Below are 21563 nucleotides of genomic sequence, written 5' to 3' on the forward strand. Positions count from 1 at the left end.
GTATATACAGTGCAGGCAGGGTGTACAGCACAGGCTGTATATACACCATAGGTAGTATATACAGTGCAGGCAGGGTGTACAGCACAGGCTGTATATACAGTACAGGTAGTATATACAGTGCAGGCAGGGTGGACACCACAGGTAGTATATACAGTGCAGGCAGGGTGTACACCACAGGCTGTATATACAGTACAGGAGATATATAGTGCAGGCAGGGTGTACAGCACAGGCAGTATATACAGTGCAGGCAGGGTGTACAGCACAGGCTGTATATACAGTACAGGTAGTATATACAGTGCAGGCAGTATATACAGTACAGGCAGTATATACAGTGCAGGCAGGGTGTACAGCACAGGCTGTATATACAGTACAGGTAGTATATACAGTGCAGGCAGTATATACAGTGCAGACAGGGTGTACAGTGCAGGCAGTATATACAGTACAGGCAGGGTGTACAGCACAGGCTGTATATACAGTACAGGTAGTATATACAGTGCAGGCAGTATATACAGTACAGGCAGTATATACAGTGCAGGCAGGGTGTACAGCACAGGCTGTATATACAGTGCAGGCAGTATATACAGTGCAGGCAGGGTGTACAGCACAGGCTGTATATACACCACAGGTAGTATATACAGTGCAGGCAGGGTTGACACCACAGGTAGTATATACAGTGCAGGCAGGGTGTACACCACAGGCTGTACATACAGTACAGGTAGTATATACAGTGCAGGCAGGGTGTACACCACAGGCTGTATATACAGTACAGGTAGTATATACAGTGCAGGCAGTATATACAGTACAGGCAGTATATACAGTGCAGGCAGGGTGTACAGCACAGGCTGTATATACAGTACAGGTAGTATATACAGTGCAGGCAGTATATACAGTACAGGTAGTATATACAGTGCAGGCAGGGTGTACAGCACAGGCTGTATATACACCACAGGTAGTATATACAGTGCAGGCAGGGTGGACACCACAGGTAGTATATACAGTGCAGGCAGGGTGTACACCACAGGCAGGATATACAGTGCAGGCAGGGTGTACACCACAGGCTGTACATACAGTACAGGTAGTATATACAGTGCAGGCAGGGTGTACACCACAGGCTGTATATACAGTACAGGCAGCATATACAGTGCAGGCAGGGTGTACACCCCAGGCTGTATATACAGTACAGGTAGTATATACAGTGCATGCAGGGTGTACACCACAGGCTGTATATACAGTGCAGGCAGGGTGTACAGCACAGGCTGTATATACAGTACAGACAGTATATACAGTACAGGCAGGGTGTACAGCACAGGCTGTATATACAGTACAGACAGTATATACAGTACAGGCAGGGTGTACAGCACAGGCAGTATATACAGTACAGGCAGTATATACAGTGCAGGCAGGGTGGACACCACAGGCAGGATATACAGTGCAGGCAGGGTGTACACCACAGGCTGTATATACAGTGCAGGCAGGGTGTACACCACAGGCTGTATATACAGTACAAGTAGTATATACAGGGCATGCAGGGTGTACACCACAGGCTGTATATACAGTGCAGGCAGGGTGTACACCACAGGCTGTATATACAGTACAGACAGTATATACAGTACAGGCAGGGTGTACAGCACAGGCAGTATATACAGTGTAGACAGTATATACAGTGCAGGCAGGGTGTACAGCACAGGCAGTATATACAGGGCAGGCAGGGTGTACACCACATGCTGTATATATAGTACAGGTAGTATATACAGTGCAGGCAGGGTGTACACCACAGGCAGTATATACAGGGCAGGCAGGGTGTACACCACAGGCTGTATATACAGTGCAGGCAGGGTGTACACCACAGGCTGTATATACAGTACAGACAGTATATACAGTACAGGCAGGGTGTACAGCACAGGCAGTATATACAGTGTAGACAGTATATACAGTGCAGGCAGGGTGTACAGCACAGGCAGTATATACAGGGCAGGCAGGGTGTACACCACATGCTGTATATATAGTACAGGTAGTATATACAGTGCAGGCAGGGTGTACACCACAGGCTGTATATACAGGGCAGGCAGGGTGTACACCACAGGCTGTATATACAGTGCAGGCAGGGTGTACACCACAGGCTGTATATACAGGGCAGGCAGGGTGTACAGCACAGGCTGTATATACAGTACAGGCAGTATACACAGTGCAGGCAGGGTGTACACCACAGGCTGTATATACAGGGCAGGCAGGGTGTACACCACAGGCTGTATATACAGGGCAGGCAGGGTGGACAGCACAGGCTGTATATACAGTACAGGCAGTATACACAGTGCAGGCAGGGTGTACACCACAGGCTGTATATACAGGGCAGGCAGGGTGTACACCACAGGCTGTATATACAGGGCAGGCAGGGTGGACAGCACAGGCTGTATATACAGTACAGGCAGTATACACAGTGCAGGCAGGGTGTACACCACAGGCTGTATATACAGTACAGGCAGTATACACAGTGCAGGCAGGGTGTACACCACAGGCTGTATATATAGTACAGGTAGTATATACAGTGCAGGCAGGGTGTACACCACAGGCTGTATATACAGGGCAGGCAGGGTGGACACCACAGGCTGTATATACAGGGCAGGCAGGGTGTACACCACAGGCTGTATATACAGTGCAGGCAGGGTGTACACCACAGGCAGTATATACAGGGCAGGCAGGGTGGACAGCACAGGCTGTATATACAGTACAGGCAGTATACACAGTGCAGGCAGGGTGTACACCACAGGCTGTATATACAGGGCAGGCAGTATACACAGTGCAGGCAGGGTGGACACCAGTCCCAGTGCACACAGCACACCACCACTGCTGCCGCTGCGCAATCTCCATGGAGAGAACCAGAACTACCACTTTATAACGACACTTCCTATGTGATCACAAGGCCGGGGCGGGCGGGCGGTGCAGACTCGTCTTCTGTAGTCAGTCACAGGAGGAACAACAAGGAGGTGTCCGGGTCCTCCAGCTATAAGACTCCGGTAAGCCTGTACGTCCCCGGGACTTTACCCCATGTTTGTCCCATGGGAGCAGAGAAGACCTGTGGGAAACACTGGGCCGGCACTACTGATCCCAGCAGGGCTAATGGCTGCAGACGGCTGCGTCCACGTCCTGCTCCGCCCTCAGGAGCCTCTCATGGGGACATTACTGAAGAAACTTCCTGATGGCATCCAGTCATCCCGCAGCTGTACCGCCCGCCAGGCCAGCTCTGTATGCCAGCAGCCTGGGCTTGCTGGGCTCTGTAGTGCAGGAGTTCAGCTCTCACCTTCCCGAGGCTCAGTCCTGCCGGATCCACAGGTGTGGGGTTGGCAGCTTCGGGCTCAGGTTTCTTTTGAATACTTGCATTTCTGACTAAAAATAGTTTTGCTGTGCACACGTTGCAGATTTTTCGCGTTTTTTTCGCGATAAAAACGCTATAAAGCCGCAAAGAAACAGCATACAATATGCATCCCATCATTTTGAATGAATTCTGCATGAGTTGTGCACATGATGCGTTTTTTTTCCGGTAAAAAACGCAGCATGTTCATTAATTTCATTCATTTAAGTTTTTTTTGCGGATTTCCCACTATAAAATGCATTGGGAAATGTCCAGAAAAAACCGCAACAAAAACGCATCCAAAATGCGCAAAAACGCATGCAGATTTCTTGCAGAAAATTTCTTTCAATTGCCGAACAGTCCGCATCTTTCTTTTTTGCCCCAATTGCATATAAGTAAGAGAAGCCTGTCCCCTGAGGTGGAGACCCCTCTAATGTTGTCTAGGGTATGTGCACACATAGGTGGGATGTCTGCGTTTTACATGCGGATTTATACCGCGGTTTTTGTGCGGTTTCCACCTGCGGTTTTACACCTGCGGATTCCTCTTATGGAGCAGGTGTAAACCGCTGCGGAATCCGCACAAAGCATCGACATGCTGCGGAATAAGGCCGGGTTCACATTGCGTTAACAGCAGCCCGTTCAACATATACGCTAACGGGCTGCTGTAACGCAAGTGCTGATCTGTCAGCGCGCCAGCGCAGATAGAGCTAGCAGATGCTCTATCTGCGCTAGCAGTGACGGACCCGGAAACGCTGCAGCCCGCGTCCCAGGGTCCGTCACTCAATGACGGCACATCGCTAGCGCACGTCCATTGTGGGCGAGCGCTAGCGATGCGTCCGACATTGGACTCAATGGCGGCATTAACGGACTACATTATGCCGCGGTGTAATGTAGTCCGTGTAACGGACGCCAGTAACGTAATGTGAACCTAGCCTAAACAACGTTACGTTTCCGCATGTTTTTTTCCGCAGCATGTGCACTGCGGATTTTGTTTTCCATAGGTTTACATGGTACTGTAAACTAAGGGAAAACTGGTGCGAATCCGCAGCGTCAAAACCGCAGCGTGTGCACATACCCTATAGGTGGGTTCCCCGAGCATATAACAGATGAGTCTCCTCAGAGTGGGACGATTGTTTCTCTCTCGTCATCCGTGTGCTGGCCGTATATAATCCGTTTTTACTGCTCAGCTATTCATCTTTTCCTGTTACGGATTTGCAATGCGTTGGTTAGCGTCTCATGCTAAACTGGGCGGCATCCGTTTTTTTTACGCTCCCATAGACTTGGATGGATGAGTTTCGTCCGAGTTACAGAAGAGACCAGTGTTTGCTGCGATTTTCTTTTTTTCACCTGCAGACTCAATCCACTAATCTGCACGGCCCATTGAATATCACTGGTCCCAGAGCTGTTTGTTTTTTTCATGAGCCGCACTTCGACTGAACATACGCTTGTGTGAAGGAGCCCTAAAGTGTCAACTTGGATCCCGGGCGTTTGAGATTCCGCTGATTAGATTACATTACGTCAATGAGCTGCATTTTTCTGACTTCGGTAAAGTTCCTCTTGAGGCGCATCAGTTCTTTTCAGTGTTAGTCAATATTACATTTGTTTAGATTGATTTGCCATAAAAGAAGGTACGATTTGCTCCAGGTTTTGGCACAGATGTATTAGTAAATGTGGGTCACTGTGTCTCCAAAATCATATGGATTTACAATATGGTAAACAACGCATATATGGATTTTTCTCATTTAATGCATTTCTATGGCGAAAATCTGCACATAAAACTCAGCTTCCTCACAGATTTGCAGATTTGTAATCTCACCAAAAACTCATCTTGGGAAAGTAAAGGGGTTGTGTGGGGCTTTAAAGGGAACCTGTCAGCAGGATTGTGCTCAGTGACCTACAGACCATGTCCGGTTGGTGCCGTTATACTGATTACAATGATACCTGGGTGATGAAATCCATCTTGCGGCTGTTGTTTAATCTTTATTTTCAGTTTCTTCTGCCCGGGAATGTGTATATTGCATGCATCACTGCCATTCCCGGCTCAGAAACCGGAGAATCCTCGCTGTGCATGTGCTGTGGGGGATTCATGAGTCTGTGTTCACGCAGAGTGACTGCAGACTTATCATATTGGACCGGACAGCCCCATAACCCTTTTTAGAAGCCTATGGAAAAAAATGTCCCCTGATGCTTTATTATAAGTATTCATTTTAGTATCTCACTATGGATTGTAAACGGGGATTTTGAAAATAAATGGCAGCAAAATGCTGTGATCTCTGCCTATACATCAGTAAAGAGAATGCTCTGTTCACTATAGGTGACAGCAGTAATGCAGAAGCAGACTTGCCGTACAGAAGTCTTCAGAAAACAGATAGGGTATGTTCACACATAACAGATATGTAGCAGACAATTTTGTAGAGATGTTATAGATTTCTGCTATATAGACAAGAAAAGCACCTGGCGCACTACCATAACATGATTATAAATCAAAATCAAAACGGGGTGCAGACAATGGTGAATACCGAATTGTATAATGTAGAAAAAAGCACCACTGTAATAATGCACACCACATCATATGAACACAAAATACAAAAGAGGCTTTTATTGATACCACACACATGGATTAAAACATAACTAAAAATGAAACACAGCAGAGAACCTGGTCCATTAGAAATGAAATCCACGTAACAATTCATGCATAATAAGACACCTAAACATGGCCTATACAACTACTGGCTCATGGGACTGCTAATCTGAACTTTATAACCCGTCACACAAGTATGACTCTAAGGCCGGTTTCACACGTCAGTGGCTCCTGTACGTGAGGTGACAGTTTCCTCACGTACCGGAGACACTGACTCACGTAGACACATTGAAATCAATGTGTCTCTGCACGTCAGCGTGTTTTCACGGACCGTGTGTCCGTGTGCAAAACACGGAGACATGTCAGTGTTCGTGGGAGCACACGGATTACACGGACCCATTAAAGTCAGTGGGTCCGTGTAAAACACGTACTGCACACGGACGTTGTCCATATGCAGTCCGTGTGCTGTGCAGGAGACAGCGCTACAGTAAGCGCTGTCCCCCCCACATGGTGCTGAAGCCGCGATTCATATCTTCTTTCCAGCAGCGTTCGCTGGAGAGAAGATATGAATAATCCTTTTTTTTGTTTTTCTCGTGTTTAAAATAAAGATCCCTGTCCCCACCCCCCTCCCACCCCCTGTGCGCCCGCCCGCTGTTAGGCCAGTTTCGCACGTCAGTGGCTCCGGTACGTGAGGTGACAGTTTCCTCACGTACCGAAGCCACTGACACACATAGACACATTAAAATCAATGTGTCTCTGCACATGTCAGCGTGTTTTCACGGACCGTGTGTCCGTGTGCAAAACACGGAGACATGTCAGTGTTCGTGGGAGCGCATGGATTACACGGACCCATTAAAGTCAATGGGTCCGTGTAAAACACGTACCGCACACGGACGTTGTCCGTGTGCAGTCCGTGTGCCGTGCAGGAGACAGCGCTACTGTAAGCGCTGTCCCCCCCACTGGTGCTGAAACCGCCATTCATATCTTCTCTGCAGCAGCGTTTGCTGTAGAGAAGATATGAATAATCGTGTTTACAATAAAGATCTATGTGCCCACCCCCCCTCCCACACCCTGTGCACCCGCCCGCTGTTCTTAAAATACTCACCCGGCTCCCTCGCTGGCTGGCGCTGCTTCCTGTCCTGGCCGCATCTTCTACTGTATGAGCGGTCACGTGGGGCCGCCGATTACAGTCATGAATATGCGGCTCCACCTCCCATAGGGGTGGAGCCGCATATTCAGTACTGTAAATGAGCGGCCCCCCTTGTGACGGCTCATACAATAGAAGGTGCGGCCAGGACAGGAAGCAGCGCCAGCCAGCGAGGGAGCCGGGTGAGTATTTTAAGAACAGCGGGCAGGCGCATAGGGTGTCTCCCACACATAGATCTTTATTTTAAACACGATTATTCATATCTTCTCTACAGCAAACGCTGCTGCAGGGAAGATATGAATCGCGGCTTCAGCACCAGATGCAGGGGACAGCGCTAAACTTTAGCGCTGTCTCCTGCACGCTCTGTGTGGTACCCAGTGGGCACACGGGTGGCACACGTGTGCCGCAAGTGTGCTACACTGATGTGCCACAGAAACGCACCAGCACACGGACACGGATAATTCCGGTACCGATTTTTCCGGTACCGGAATTATCTGGACGTGTGAGACTGCCCTTAATAAAATACTCACCCGGCTCCCTCGCAGTGTCCTGTCCTCGCCGCAGCTTCTCCTGTATGCTGTCACGTGGGGCCGCCCATTACAGTAATGAATATGCGGCTCCACCTCCCACAGGGATGGAGCCGCATATTCATTACTATAAATGAGCGGTTCCACGTGACCGCTCGTACAGGAGAAGGTGCGGCGAGGACAGGACACTGCGAGGGAGCCTGGTGAATATTTTAATAACAGTGGGCGGGCGCACAGGGGGTGGGAGGGGGTGTGAACAGGGATCTTTATTTTAAACACGAGAAAAACAAAAAAAAAGGATTTATCATATCTTCTCTATAGCAAACGCTGCTGGAACAAGGCCCCACGCGTATCGCCCTCCAGAGAGGGCTTCATCAGGGAGGGCGATACGCGTGGGGCCTTGTTCCTGGGTCCGTCCACTTTGTGCATGGGGTGACCTGCCCCTGCCAATATCTACAAACGGGTAATGTATACTCTTTTCTGATCTCTAGGGTTTCTGCTATATGGGCCTTTGTGTTAATTCACAGACGTTTCTGAGCTGGTGTTTGTGGCCGGGAGGGCAATATCCATGACCCCTCTCTTGGCTATGAATATCAGCCCGCAGCTGTCTGCATAGCCTTTTCTGGCTGTTAATTATGGGGACCCCACATGGTTTTTTGGGGGAGGTCCCCCTATTTTAATAGCCAGTAAAGTCTAAATATACAGCTGTGGGTTGATATTCATAGCCTGGGAAGATCCAAGGGTATTAACCCCTTCCCAGGCAATAAACATCGGCCCCTAGACGCTGGCTTTCCCTCTCTGGCGTAGAAAATTGCGCGGGAACCCACACCATTTTTTTTCAATACATTTAACACATTGCATTTAAGGCTGGTGTGACGCCCAGGAGACCGGGATACCCAGCACCGGACCAATGGAGTCTGTCTCTTGAGGGGGATGTCACGGGTGGCTTGACCCGGTGCTGTGGCCTCAGGCAATGCACAGTGTAAGGGGTATCATGAGGGGACAGGCACTTACTTGATCAGCAGCAGGTTCTCCCAGCGGTGACGATCTCGATCCTGGATAGATGGCTATTGTCCAAATGAAAGACTGAGGCACTGAAACGTTTAACCAGTTTACTTTAACATAAAAGGATTTACAACCAGTCCTGTCACCGGAGTCTGTATGGGAACTCTGAGTTACTTTGACCCTGCCGGGGTCTTCGCCTCTTATTGTGCGCAATTTCTGTGTGGCCCTGCTGCTGTATGTGAACTGGCTGCCGGCCCAATCTGTCCCCTCCGGGTCCTGGTTCGACGGGCAACCCGAGTCCTTTTATCGGTTTACCCCCTCTGGGAGTACCGCTGAACTCTGTGTCTGTTGCTGCATCCGACCCTAGTGAAGCTGATATCACCTCACGTTTTTCCGGTTGCTGTATTATATATAATGAATACAGCCACGGATCCGGTATCCGTCTTTGCGCCTGTTCTGGGTAGTGATTAATGCTACCCGGTTCTCACAATGTCCTTTTTCTCTATCCCTCTTCTCCTCAGGCCGGTGATTTAGGCCTGGTAACAGTCACAGGGCTGTTAGAGATTCAACTGTATGACCTCTCACTATCAGCTCCTTGGCCCAACTGCCATTTCTTCTCTCAGACCAGAATGGATCAAGGGGAGTCTCTGGAGCTCCCCCTTCTGGCCGGAGGTGGTAGTGCAGTCTTGCTATTTTAGTATTTGTACTTACTGTCAGTAACTATTTTTGTGGCAAATACCCCTAGGGGTGCCACATTCCCCCTTAGTTAAGAACAGTACTCCGGGACTGTGGGACAATAACATTTTGAAATAACAATTAATATGTACAGAGTCTTAAAAATGAAAAGTTACAAAAACCACTCAAGGAAACAAAAATAGAGTTCTGTAAAAAGTCACTTCAAATAGCGTCCATTAATACAGTTCTATCCTTGAAGGTATTAGGAACGGCACTGTACTTAGTGTCCAGGAATTTAGTTCCATTTTTCCAACGGAGTTATCAATATAAAGTCTAAAGAAAGTTCAAAAAGAGCAAAAAGCAAAGTTCAAAAAGCAGTCTTTCCGGAGCTTTGATTTAGTGCCTCCGGGCTGATAAAAAGTTCAAGAATATGCAATAAGTTCATACAGACAAGTCTCTGTAGGCACTGGGCTTAAACGTTGCAGACTGATAGCAATGACTATACTACATTTTCTGTTTAACTATATACGGCATAACATATATACAATTCACATTATGAGCTTTATAGTTGGTAATCTGCATACCTGGCCGGTAATTGACCCTGGGTACTACGCTGTGATCTACGTAATAGCGGTGTCTCTTCATGTGGTGTACTACTGTCTACTGCGGATGTAGTATCTGCCCGCTCTGCTAAAGATAATTCCACGACTATGGAGTTGGCAAGTCCACCGTGAATGGGATTACTCTGACCAGGAATCTGTTCTTCCTGGCCTGGAACCTCCTGTAGTACGGGGTCAGCCTCTTCCTGTCTTGGGACTTCTGGTATTGGGTTCGGTGTTGGGTAAAAGGCCACCATGGGAACCACTACTGCACCATGGTATGTTAGTAGGGTTTTGGGAAAGTCTCCTATACAGGTGTGATACACTTCCTCTTCTTTTTCCTTTACTGGTTGAACCTGTATGGGTTGAATAACTTCTGGTTCTGGCTGGACAACGTCTGGCTCTTTCAATGCTTCCGGACATAATTTAAGATTGTCTCTTGACACTAGTACAGATGTTAAGCCTCCGTTTTTGCTAATGAGACACATTTTAGGATTATCCACTCTTGTTGGTAAAACTATGTAGGGTACGGCTTCCCAATGATTGTCCAGTTTATTGGTTCGACGATTTCTCTTGAGCACTTGGTCACCCGGTCTTAATGGGGTCGCTAGAGCATTCTGGTTGAAAGTTCGCTCTTGTCTTTCTCTAGTTTGCTGAAGGCTTCTTTCCACACTCTCTTGCACTTGGCGATACTGCTTTTGCCGTATGATATCCCAATTGGAGTCTTGAACTTCTGCGTCTGGTTTCAGAATTCCCATTTCTAGATCGATTGGTAATTGGCCGGGTCTTGCACGCATAAGGTAAGCTGGGGTGCAGTTGGTGGAGCTCACCGGGACATGATTATACAGATCCACCAAGTCAGGCAATTTCTCTGGCCATTGATTCCTTTCTGTCTCAGGTAAAGTCTTTAGTAGGTCTATTACAATATGGTTCATCTTCTCGCATAAGCCGTTTGTTTGTGGATGATAGGCCGTCGTCCGGATCTTTTTGCAACCATACATATTACAGAATTCTCTGAAGATCTCTGATTCAAAGGCTGTACCTTGGTCGGTGAGAACCTGTTCCGGATATCCATGGGGTCTACAAAAGTACGTTTGGAACGCTTTGGCTGCTGTTTTTGCTGTCAGATCTTTTACGGGTACTACTACCAAGAAACGTGAATAATGGTCCACGATGGTCAAGGCATAGACATAGCCGGACCGGCTTGGTGTCAACTTCACGTGGTCCATGGCTACAAGTTCAAGTGGTTGTTTGGTGATTATGGGCTGCAGTGGTGCTCTTTGGTTCTTTTGATCGTTTCTTCTGAGGTTGCACGGGCCACAATTTCTGCACCACTGTTCGATTGATTTTCTCATCCCGACCCAATAAAATCTTTCTCTTAGAAGTACTTCTAACTTTTTCCAACCGAAGTGACCAGCACCATTATGGTAAGCTTCGAGGACCATCTTCACATCTTGTTTAGGCACAATAATCTGCCAAACCAATTCATGTGTTTTCGGATTGGTGTATCTTCTAGAGAGCTTCCCTTGATACAGGAACATTTTGCCTCTCTCTTTCCAGAGTTGATGCGTCTCTTCTGGGGCATCCTCATAGGGATATGCACTTTGCTCAGTCAACAGTTCCTTCACCAACTTCACAGCCGGATTGCTGTCTTGGGTGTCAGCCCATCTATGGTGTGCTAACGGATTAAAATTCACCTCTTGTTGTTTCTGATAGGTACTTGACTGATGATGTTTTGCCTTGGGACGATGGAAGGCTGGTAGTTCAATTTCTTCAAGCTCCCCCGTTTCCTCTTCTACATCTCTCAAGTGTGGCATCCGGGATAGGGCATCGGCATTTCCATTCTTGCGACCTGCTCGATACTTGATTATGAAGTTGTAATTAGATAACCGGGCTATCCATCGCTGTTCTAACGCACCTAATTTGGCTGTGTCCAGGTGGGTCAACGGATTGTTGTCAGTATAGACAATAAATTCTGCAGCGGCCAGATAGTGTTTGAAACGCTCCGTCACAGCCCAAACTACTGCCAGTAGTTCCAATTTGAAGGAGCTGTAATTTTCTGAATTTCTTTCAGTAGGCCGGAGCTTTCTACTTGCAAAGGCGATGACTTTCTCCCGACCTTCTTGCTTTTGTGACAGCACCGCTCCTAGTCCCACATTACTGGCATCGGTGTAGAGGATGAAAGGTTGATGGTAATCTGGGTATGCCAGAACCTCTTCTCCAGTTAGTGCCTTCTTTAGTTGTTCAAAGGAGTCTTCCCTTTCGTCGTTCCACTGAAAAGGAGGGTTTCGGTTTGAAGGTTTCTTCGTCTGCCCTACCAAGGTGTCTTGCAAGGGTGCTGCCAACTTGGTAAATCCTTTTATAAATCTGCGATAGTAACCCACCAATCCCAGGAATTGTCTCACTTCTTTTGCGCTGGTAGGTCTTGGCCAATCCCTTATGGCGCTTATTTTCTCGGGATCTGGTGCTACTCCCTCCGAACTCACGATGTGTCCCAGGTACTGTACCTTTGGCTTGAGAAGGTGACATTTGGATGGCTTGACTTTCATGCCATACCTGGATAAGGCTTCGAACACTTCTGCCAGGTCTATTAAGTGTTGTTCGTAAGTCTTTGAGTAGACGATCACATCATCTAGGTACAGGAGGACGGTCTCGAAGTTCTTGTGTCCGAGGCAGCATTCCATCAGCCGCTGGAAGGTACCGGATGCGTTGCAGAGTCCGAACGGCATGCGATTAAATTCACATAGACCCATTGGTGTGGTGAATGCCGTCTTTTCCTTATCTCTCTCAGCCACAGGGACTTGCCAATACCCGCTTGTTAAGTCTAAGGTGGAAAAATAATTAGCAGATTTCAAAGCAGTTAAGGACTCTTCTATCCTAGGCAAGGGGTAGGCGTCTTTATGGGTGATGTTATTAATCTTCCGGTAGTCTACGCACATTCTCATGGTTCCGTCCTTTTTTTTGACAATCACTAGAGGGGCCGCCCAGGGGCTACAGCTGTCTCTTATTACCCCGGCCTGTTTCATTTCCCTCAGCATATCTTTTGCACATTGATAGTGAGCGGGCGGTATGGGTCTATATCTTTCTTTTATTGGGGGATGGTCACCTGTGGGGATTGTGTGTTCTACCCCTTCTATCCGTCCGAAGTCCAATGGGTGTTTACTGAAGACTTGTTCATATTCCGTCACTAGCCTATACACCCCTTGTTTTTGATGGGTAGGTGTTGAATTTATGCCCACGTGTAGCTGTTGGCACCAATCCTCCATTTCTCCATCTGAGCCATTGCCTTCCACCTGACAGGTTGGTTCTAAGGGCTCAATGGTTGTGATGGCATTGTTGTCAACAGTATATAGCTTTGCCATTGTAGCATACCTTGGCAAAGTGACCTCTTCCTCTCCACAGTTCAAAAGTCGTACCGGCACTCGTCCCCGGTGTACCTCGACTATCCCTCGTGCTGTGAGTATAGTGGGCCTGCTGTCGGTGTACACTGGTTCTATTAAGGCTTGATAATCTCGTCCCTTAGTACCAATGGCTGCTCTACACCATACCAGCATTTCTGTTTTTGGTGGGATTACAATAGACGTTGGATCACTTACCCTCACACTGCCGATTTCTCCACCTGCAACTTCTACCTGTTGCCTTAACATCAATACTTTTATTTCCCGCCGGAGAACTCTCTGCTGGCAGGATTGGGCAGTTTCAGCAATTTGCTGTAAGACAGAAATGACTTCGGAAAAGCAGTTCTCTAACACATTCATTCCTATCAATACAGTTGGTCAGGGCTGCCACTAGAAATTTCGGGGCCCCATACTGGCAAAATTTTCGGGGCCCCCTTGAAACTCCGCCCAGGCTCCACCCCAGCCCCGCCTCCAGGCTCCACCCCACAAACTGTTCACAGTCCCACCGCTCTCTCTTGGAAAATCTCCACTTCTCACCTATCACACATTGACAGTTCCCATCACCAGATCACACATATAGCAGGCAGCTTTTGTTTAGGCCAAAAGATTTTTTAAGCCGCCACCACAACAAGGTAGACACTTTTGGCCGGGCCCTACTCTACTGTAACCTACTAAATATTTGTTAAAATATGCAATACAATTTAGGTATATTTTTATTTATTTTTCAATTTTTAAAATGACCTATAATACTACATACAAGGAACAAATACCACAACACTATGACCAGATGACATATTACCACCACAGTGATCGAATAATATAAAATACAAGGAACAAATACCGCTACACCATGACCAGACCACATATAACCTCCACATCATGACCAGACCACATATTACCAACAATGACTGAATACTACAATACTGATCAGTAATACAAAAAAAACCCACAATACTATCACCATCAGTGCCATTATGCACAGGAGATCTGTAATTAGTAAGCAGTGTCTGTGTACAGGTAATACAGTGATCACCGGTGACATTACACACAGGAGCTCTGTATATAATGTATAGATAATACAGTGATCACTGGTGACATTGTACACAGGACCTCTGTATATAGTATACAGTGTATAGTGTAAGTGTATAGGTAACACTGACTCACCAGTGACGTCTCTAGGTGAAGTCCTTCATCTTTCATCCAGCACAGACCGCCATCACTTTATCCAGCCAGGACTCGTCTCTGCAGGAAATAAAACAGTTATCTCGAGTTCCGCTTGTAGAACACATTACTTAATTTTCCCAACTTCTACATTACACCACATGAAGAAGGCAACATAGTATCACTCTACACAGTAACAGGACCGCCCCCCCATTTAAAACAGTATACTCAAAAAATAAAATAAATACATCACTGCAATAATAATATCCCTTAATTAGCCCCTATGGTAATATTCGCCATCCTGGCCACCGTGTGTCTCATTTCAGGCTCCAGCCATATGTTCTCTCATCCTGCCCTCATGAGTATCCATTCTACCCCATATGATCTCCCCGTCCTGCCCCATCTGTCTCCATCGTATCCATCCTGCCCCATCTGTTTCCAATCCTGCACCATCTCTGTCCAGCACTCTGCCCCATCTCTGTCCAGCACTCTGCCCCATCTCTGTCCAGCACTCTGCCCCATCTCTGTCCAGCACTCTGCCCCATCTCTGTCCAGCACTCTGCCCCATCTCTGTCCAGCACTCTGCCCCATCTCTGTCCAGCACTCTGCCCCATCTCTGCCCAGCACTCTGCCCCATCTCTGTCCAGCACTCTGCCCCATCTCTGTCCAGCACTCTGCCCCATCTCTGTCCAGCACTCTGCCCCATCTCTGTCCAGCACTCTGCCCCCCATGTGTCCAGCTTTCTGCCCCCCATGTGTCCAGCTTTCTGCCCCCCATGTGTCCAGCTTTCTGCCCCCCATGTGTCCAGCTTTCTGCCCCCCATGTGTCCAGCTTTCTGCCCCCCCCCCGTGTCCAGCTTTACTGCCCCCTCTGTGTCCAGATTTACTGCCCCGTGTCCAGATTTACTGCCCCCTCTGTGTCCAGATTTACTGCCCCCTGTGTCCAGATTTACTGCCCCCTGTGTCCAGATTTACTGCCCCCTCTGTGTCCAGATTTACTGCCCCGTGTCCAGATTTACTGCCCCCTCTGTGTCCAGATTTACTGCCCCCTCTGTGTCCAGATTTACTGCCCCCTCTGTGTCCAGATTTACTGCCCCCTCTGTGTCCAGATTTACTGCCCCCTCTGTGTCCAGCTTTACTGCCCCCTCTGTGTCCAGCCTTCTGCCCCCCCTGTGTCCAGCTTTACTGCCCCCCTGTGTCCAGCCTTCTGCCCCCCGTGTCCAGCCTTCTGCCCCCCGTGTCCAGCGGCCTTCTGCCCCCTCTGTGTCCAGCTGCCTTCTGCCCCCTCTGTGTCCAGCTGCCTTCTGCCCCCTCTGTGTCCAGCTGCCTTCTGCCCCCTCTGTGTCCAGCTGCCTTCTGCCCCCTCTGTGTCCAGCTGCCTTCTGCCCCCTCTGTGTCCAGCTGCCTTCTGCCCCGTGTCCAGCTGCCTTCTGCCCCCCTGTGTCCAGCTGCCTTCTGCCCCCCTGTGTCCAGCTGCCTTCTGCCCCCTCTGTGTCCAGCTGCCTTCTGCCCCATCTGTGTCCAGCTGCCTTCTGCCCCCCTGTGTCCAGCTGCCTTCTGCCCCCTCTGTGTCCAGCTGCCTTCTGCCCCCTCTGTGTCCAGCTGCCTTCTGCCCCCTCTGTGTCCAGCTGCCTTCTGCCCGCTGTGTCCAGCTGCCTTCTGCCCCCTCTGTGTCCAGCTGCCTTCTGCCCCCTCTGTGTCCAGCTGCCTTCTGCCCCGTGTCCAGCTGCCTTCTGCCCCCTCTGTGTCCAGCTGCCTTCTGCCCCTCTGTGTCCAGCTGCCTTCTGCCCCCTCTGTGTCCAGCTGCCTTCTGCCCCCCTGTGTCCAGCTTTACTGCCCCCCTGTGTCCAGCTGCCTTCTGCCCCCCTGTGTCCAGCGGCCTTCTGCCCCCCTGTGTCCAGCTGCCTTCTGCCCCCTCTGTGTCCAGCTGCCTTCTGCCCCCTCTGTGTCCAGCTGCCTTCTGCCCGCTCTGTGTCCAGCTGCCTTCTGCCCCCTCTGTGTCCAGCTGCCTTCTGCCCCCTCTGTGTCCAGCTGCCTTCTGCCCCCCTGTGTCCAGCTGCCTTCTGCCCCCCTGTGTCCAGCTGCCTTCTGCCCCCTCTGTGTCCAGCTGCCTTCTGCCCCGTGTCCAGCTGCCTTCTGCCCCCGTGTCCAGCTGCCTTCTGCCCCCTCTGTGTCCAGCTGCCTTCTGCCCCCCTGTGTCCAGCTGCCTTCTGCCCCCTCTGTGTCCAGCTGCCTTCTGCCCCCCTGTGTCCAGCTTTACTGCCCCCCTGTGTCCAGCTGCCTTCTGCCCCCTCTGTGTCCAGCTGCCTTCTGCCCCCCTGTGTCCAGCTGCCTTCTGCCCCCCTGTGTCCAGCTTTACTGCCCCCCTGTGTCCAGCTGCCTTCTGCCCCCTCTGTGTCCAGCTGCCTTCTGCCCCCCTGTGTCCAGCTGCCTTCTGCCCCCCTGTGTCCAGCGGCCTTCTGCCCCCCTGTGTCCAGCGGCCTTCTGCCCCCCTGTGTCCAGCTGCCTTCTGCCCCCTCTGTGTCCAGCTGCCTTCTGCCCCCCTGTGTCCAGCTGCCTTCTGCCCCCTCTGTGTCCAGCTGCCTTCTGCCCCCTCTGTGTCCAGCTGCCTTCTGCCCCCCTGTGTCCAGCTGCCTTCTGCCCCCTCTGTGTCCAGCGGCCTTCTGCCCCCCTGTGTCCAGCTGCCTTCTGCCCCCCTGTGTCCAGCGGCCTTCTGCCCCCCTGTGTCCAGCTGCCTTCTGCCCCCTCTGTGTCCAGCCTTCTGCCCAAACCCCCCCCCCCGATCGCCGCTCTCCGCTCTTAATAGAAAAAAAAAAAAGTTCTACTTACCTGCCGCGCTCCTCTCTCCACGCAGCTGCACTGTGCACTCGCCGGCGACTGACAATGACGTCAGACGCCGGCGACCTGCACGCTGCGGCTGGCGGCTGTTAACTATTGACGTGCGGGCGCGGGCCCGCATGTCAATAGCGTACAGCTGCAGCGCCGGCCGCCGCTAAGGGCCCGGTTCAGCCTGCGGCTGCCGGTAGGGGCCCGGTGAGCAGGTAAGAGGGGGCCCGATGCGGGCCCCCTCTGCTCACCGGGCCCCTTACGCCAGTCACGGCTGTAATGCCCTGATGGCGGCCCTGCAGTTGGTTCACAGTTCCGCCGGTCAACATCAACAACAATTATACCCTGTTTCTTCAGTTCTACTTTACCAATCTTTATGGTCATCTCCCTGAATCCTAGTTTCGGTACCAACTTACCATTACTGGCCCATATATCTAGTTCAACATCAGAGGGCCCTTTATCAATATCTGCATCAGCCCAGTACCTCTTATAAAGGATATACGGTATAGATGAAATCTGGGAACCTGTGTCCAGCAAAGCGTTGAGGGGAATTCCGTCCAGCACGATAGGGATAATGGGTCGTCCTCCGATGTACCTGTCGTGCCAGGGTGTTGGGCCTTGAAAGTTCATTCCTGCGAAGCGGCCCGCATTCCCAGGGGATTCCCGTTTAAATCACAATCTCGTGCAAAGTGGCCCGGCTGCTGGCAACGGCGGCAAATGGGCTGTCCATCCGGTTGGTAGCGGTCGCGGGGTCGTCCTCTCCATGTCGGGTATCTCCGGGGTCTCATCCATGGAACATCCTCTCTACAGTTTGCCAACTCCATCTTGTGTCCTCTCATCTCCTGCATGGTTTTAGCCATTGAAGCAACAACATCAGCTAAAGAGTCAAGCTTTTGTTGAAGAGCCTCATTAGTACTGGGCCCCAGAGGCTTAGCAATGGCCCCAGACATAGCTGATGTCACTGGCACTCCCTGTTGTTGAGGTGCCTCTGCCATGGGTTGCGCAGGATCCTGATCCCGAGGTGCCTCTGCCAGCTGGAGACGTATAGCGCTCTCCTTTAATTGGGCAAATGTCAATTCAGGGTTCTTAAAAACAAGCATGCTCACATGCCCCCGGTGAGAAGGGGTGTAGAGTCCCTCAATAAATTGATCTCTTAGCAGTTTATCCGCTCCGGTGTTAAAAATGGGTTCAGCCAGTGTAAGTGATTTAAGGGCTTCCTGCAGGTTTAAGGCAAAGTCTCTCACGCCCTCATTAGCTTTTTGTTTGCAACTAAAGAATCGTATTTTAGCTTTGCTGCTGGCCGTGGTTTCAAATGTAGCTTTTAATCCAGCAAATATGCGTTCAACAGTGCCTTTTAGATCAGCTGCCCATGCTGTGACTTCTCGCTTAGCATGGCCACTTAACTGCATCATCAGGAGACTAACACGCTGAACTTCACCCACAGGGAACATGTCAAAATGGGCCAGCATCTTTTCTCTGAAATCGTCAAGGGTATTAGGCTCACCTTCATACATTGGAAGCCATGGGCCACCCGGGGTATATGGCATCAGCACCGGCATGATGGGCGCCACTCCTTGCACCGCTGCGCTGCCGGACTCTCTATTGACACTCTGTCTTTCAGCTGCATTAGCGTTGCCGAGTGCTGCGGCGTCTCCGTGCTGCGACATACTGTGCCCCCTTAGTTAATCCGGACCCTTCCGGTCCTCCGCTTCCGTCGGGATAGTGTAGATTCGTTCCGCTGTGCAGCAGGATTGGTTTTCCCCTTGCTCTGATGTCAGAGCGCTCAGCTTGGTGCCGCCCACAATGACACGCCCCCTGCTGCTCCCACCCACCGCGCTCTGTAATGGCGGATTCTGAAGTTTTTCAGTTAGACTGGGGCTCAGGTGATGGCGTAGCTCAATTAACAGTCTCGTGCCTAACGGTTATGAAGTGATTACCTCAGGGGATGGCGGCCATCTTTACTCCATTATAACCAATGGGGAAAAGTCACTTTCAATAGTTTTCAATGGGGAATGGATTTTTCTTTAATAAAGTCAATTTTCAAGATTTTTCATCCCAGTTTTCACAGTTTTGGGCTCCAATCACGGCACACAATACCCGGTATACGGGCTGGCTAGATCCTGTTCGTGACGCCAATTGTGACGCCCAGGAGACCGGGATACCCAGCACCGGACCAATGGAGTCTGTCTCTTGAGGGGGATGTCACGGGTGGCTTGACCCGGTGCTGTGGCCTCAGGCAATGCACAGTGTAAGGGGTATCATGAGGGGACAGGCACTTACTTGATCAGCAGCAGGTTCTCCCAGCGGTGACGATCTCGATCCTGGATAGATGGCTATTGTCCAAATGAAAGACTGAGGCACTGAAACGTTTAACCAGTTTACTTTAACATAAAAGGATTTACAACCAGTCCTGTCACCGGAGTCTGTATGGGAACTCTGAGTTACTTTGACCCTGCCGGGGTCTTCGCCTCTTATTGTGCGCAATTTCTGTGTGGCCCTGCTGCTGTATGTGAACTGGCTGCCGGCCCAATCTGTCCCCTCCGGGTCCTGGTTCGACGGGCAACCCGAGTCCTTTTATCGGTTTACCCCCTCTGGGAGTACCGCTGAACTCTGTGTCTGTTGCTGCATTCGACCCTAGTGAAGCTGATATCACCTCACGTTTTTCCGGTTGCTGTATTATATATAATGAATACAGCCACGGATCCGGTATCCGTCTTTGCGCCTGTTCTGGGTAGTGATTAATGCTACCCGGTTCTCACAATGTCCTTTTTCTCTATCCCTCTTCTCCTCAGGCCGGTGATTTAGGCCTGGTAACAGTCACAGGGCTGTTAGAGATTCAACTGTATGACCTCTCACTATCAGCTCCTTGGCCCAACTGCCATTTCTTCTCTCAGACCAGAATGGATAAAGGGGAGTCTCTGGAGCTCCCCCTTCTGGCCGGAGGTGGTAGTGCAGTCTTGCTATTTTAGTATGTGTACTTACTGTCAGTAACTATTTTTGTGGCAAATACCCCTAGGGGTGCCACACTGGGGTCACACTTGCGAGAAACTTGCACGAGTCTCTCGCATCAATACCTGGCACTGCCGCCTGCACTCGGGACCGGAGCGTGCGGCTGCATGTATTTCTATGTAGTTGAACGCTCCGGTCCCGAGTGCCGGTGGCAGTGTACCATTTTATGATGTTTATTACTAAACATCGGGCTTGGTATTATCTAGCTATCTATCTATCTATCTATCTATCTATCTATCTATCTATCTATCTATCTATCTATCTATCTATCTATATGTATAAACATTATTCTTCAATGGAGTATGTAAATGAAGAGGTTGGACAAGAAATGACATCACAATTCTTTTTTTTTTGTTCAATAATAGGTCTTTATTTAGGTTACAAAAACGCATGCAAATCCGCATGAAAATACGCATCTAAAACCCTACAGAAACGCATCAAATCCTTGTGGATTTTTCCCTTCGTTTTCTGCCAAGAGATGCAGAATCTACGCCGAAAATTCCATAGGCAAATCTGCAACGTGTGCACATACCCTTATTAACCCCTTAACCCCCTAAAGCTTTTTTTTCGTCTTTCGCTCCCCTTCTTTCCAGAGCCATAACTTCTTTATTTTTCTGTCAATATGGCCATTTGAGGGCTTATTTTTTTGCGGGACGAGTTGTAATTTTGAAGAACACATAGTTTTACCATGTCGTGTAACAGAAAACGGGAAAAAAATTCCAAGTGCGATGAAATTGCAAAAAAAAGTGCAATCCCACACTTGTTTTTTGTTTGGCTTTTTTGCTAGGTTCACTAATTGCTAAATCTGACCTGATATTATGATTCTCCAGGTCATTGCGGGCTCATAGACACCAAACAGGTCTAGGTTCTCTTTTATCTAAGTGTTGAAAAAAATTCCAAAATGTGCTAAAAAGTTTTTTTTAAAAAAATTGTGCAATTTTCCGATACCCGTAGCGTCTCCATTTTTCGTGATCTCTGGTCGGGTGAGGGCTTATTTTTTGCGTGCCAAGCTGACGTTTTTAATTAAACCACTTTTGTGCAGATACATTCCTTTGATCACCCGTTATTGCATTTTAATTCAATGTCATGGCGACTAAAAAAGCGTAATTTTGGAGTTTTGATCTTTTTTCTTGCTACGCCATTTAGCGATCAGGTTAATCTTTTTTTTATTGATAGATTTGGGGATTCTGAACACAGCGATACCAAATATGTGTAGGTTTGATTTTTTCTATTACAGTTTTATTTTGATTGGGGCGAAAGGGGGATGATTTGAACATATTCAGTTAG

The 21563-nt window shown here is 49.3% G+C and overlaps 1 protein-coding gene across 3 annotated transcripts in view; it reads left to right on the forward strand.

Moving 5' to 3' along the window:
• Positions 1-2868: 2868 nt before the first annotated feature.
• TPRG1 (tumor protein p63 regulated 1) overlaps positions 2869-21563 on the forward strand; it is a 254691-nt gene continuing 235996 nt past the window's right edge. Inside the window, exon 1 of one of the 3 annotated variants that reach the window (XM_069727098.1) lies at positions 2869-3014. The gene's annotated coding sequence lies outside the window, so the exon portion shown is untranslated. The remainder of the gene's footprint in view (positions 3015-21563) is intronic. The other 2 variants (XM_069727097.1, XM_069727095.1) reach the window with 2 other exon arrangements.

This window comes from Ranitomeya imitator, chromosome 5 (genome assembly GCF_032444005.1).
Source record: "Ranitomeya imitator isolate aRanImi1 chromosome 5, aRanImi1.pri, whole genome shotgun sequence".
Taxonomy (NCBI): domain Eukaryota; kingdom Metazoa; phylum Chordata; class Amphibia; order Anura; family Dendrobatidae; genus Ranitomeya; species Ranitomeya imitator.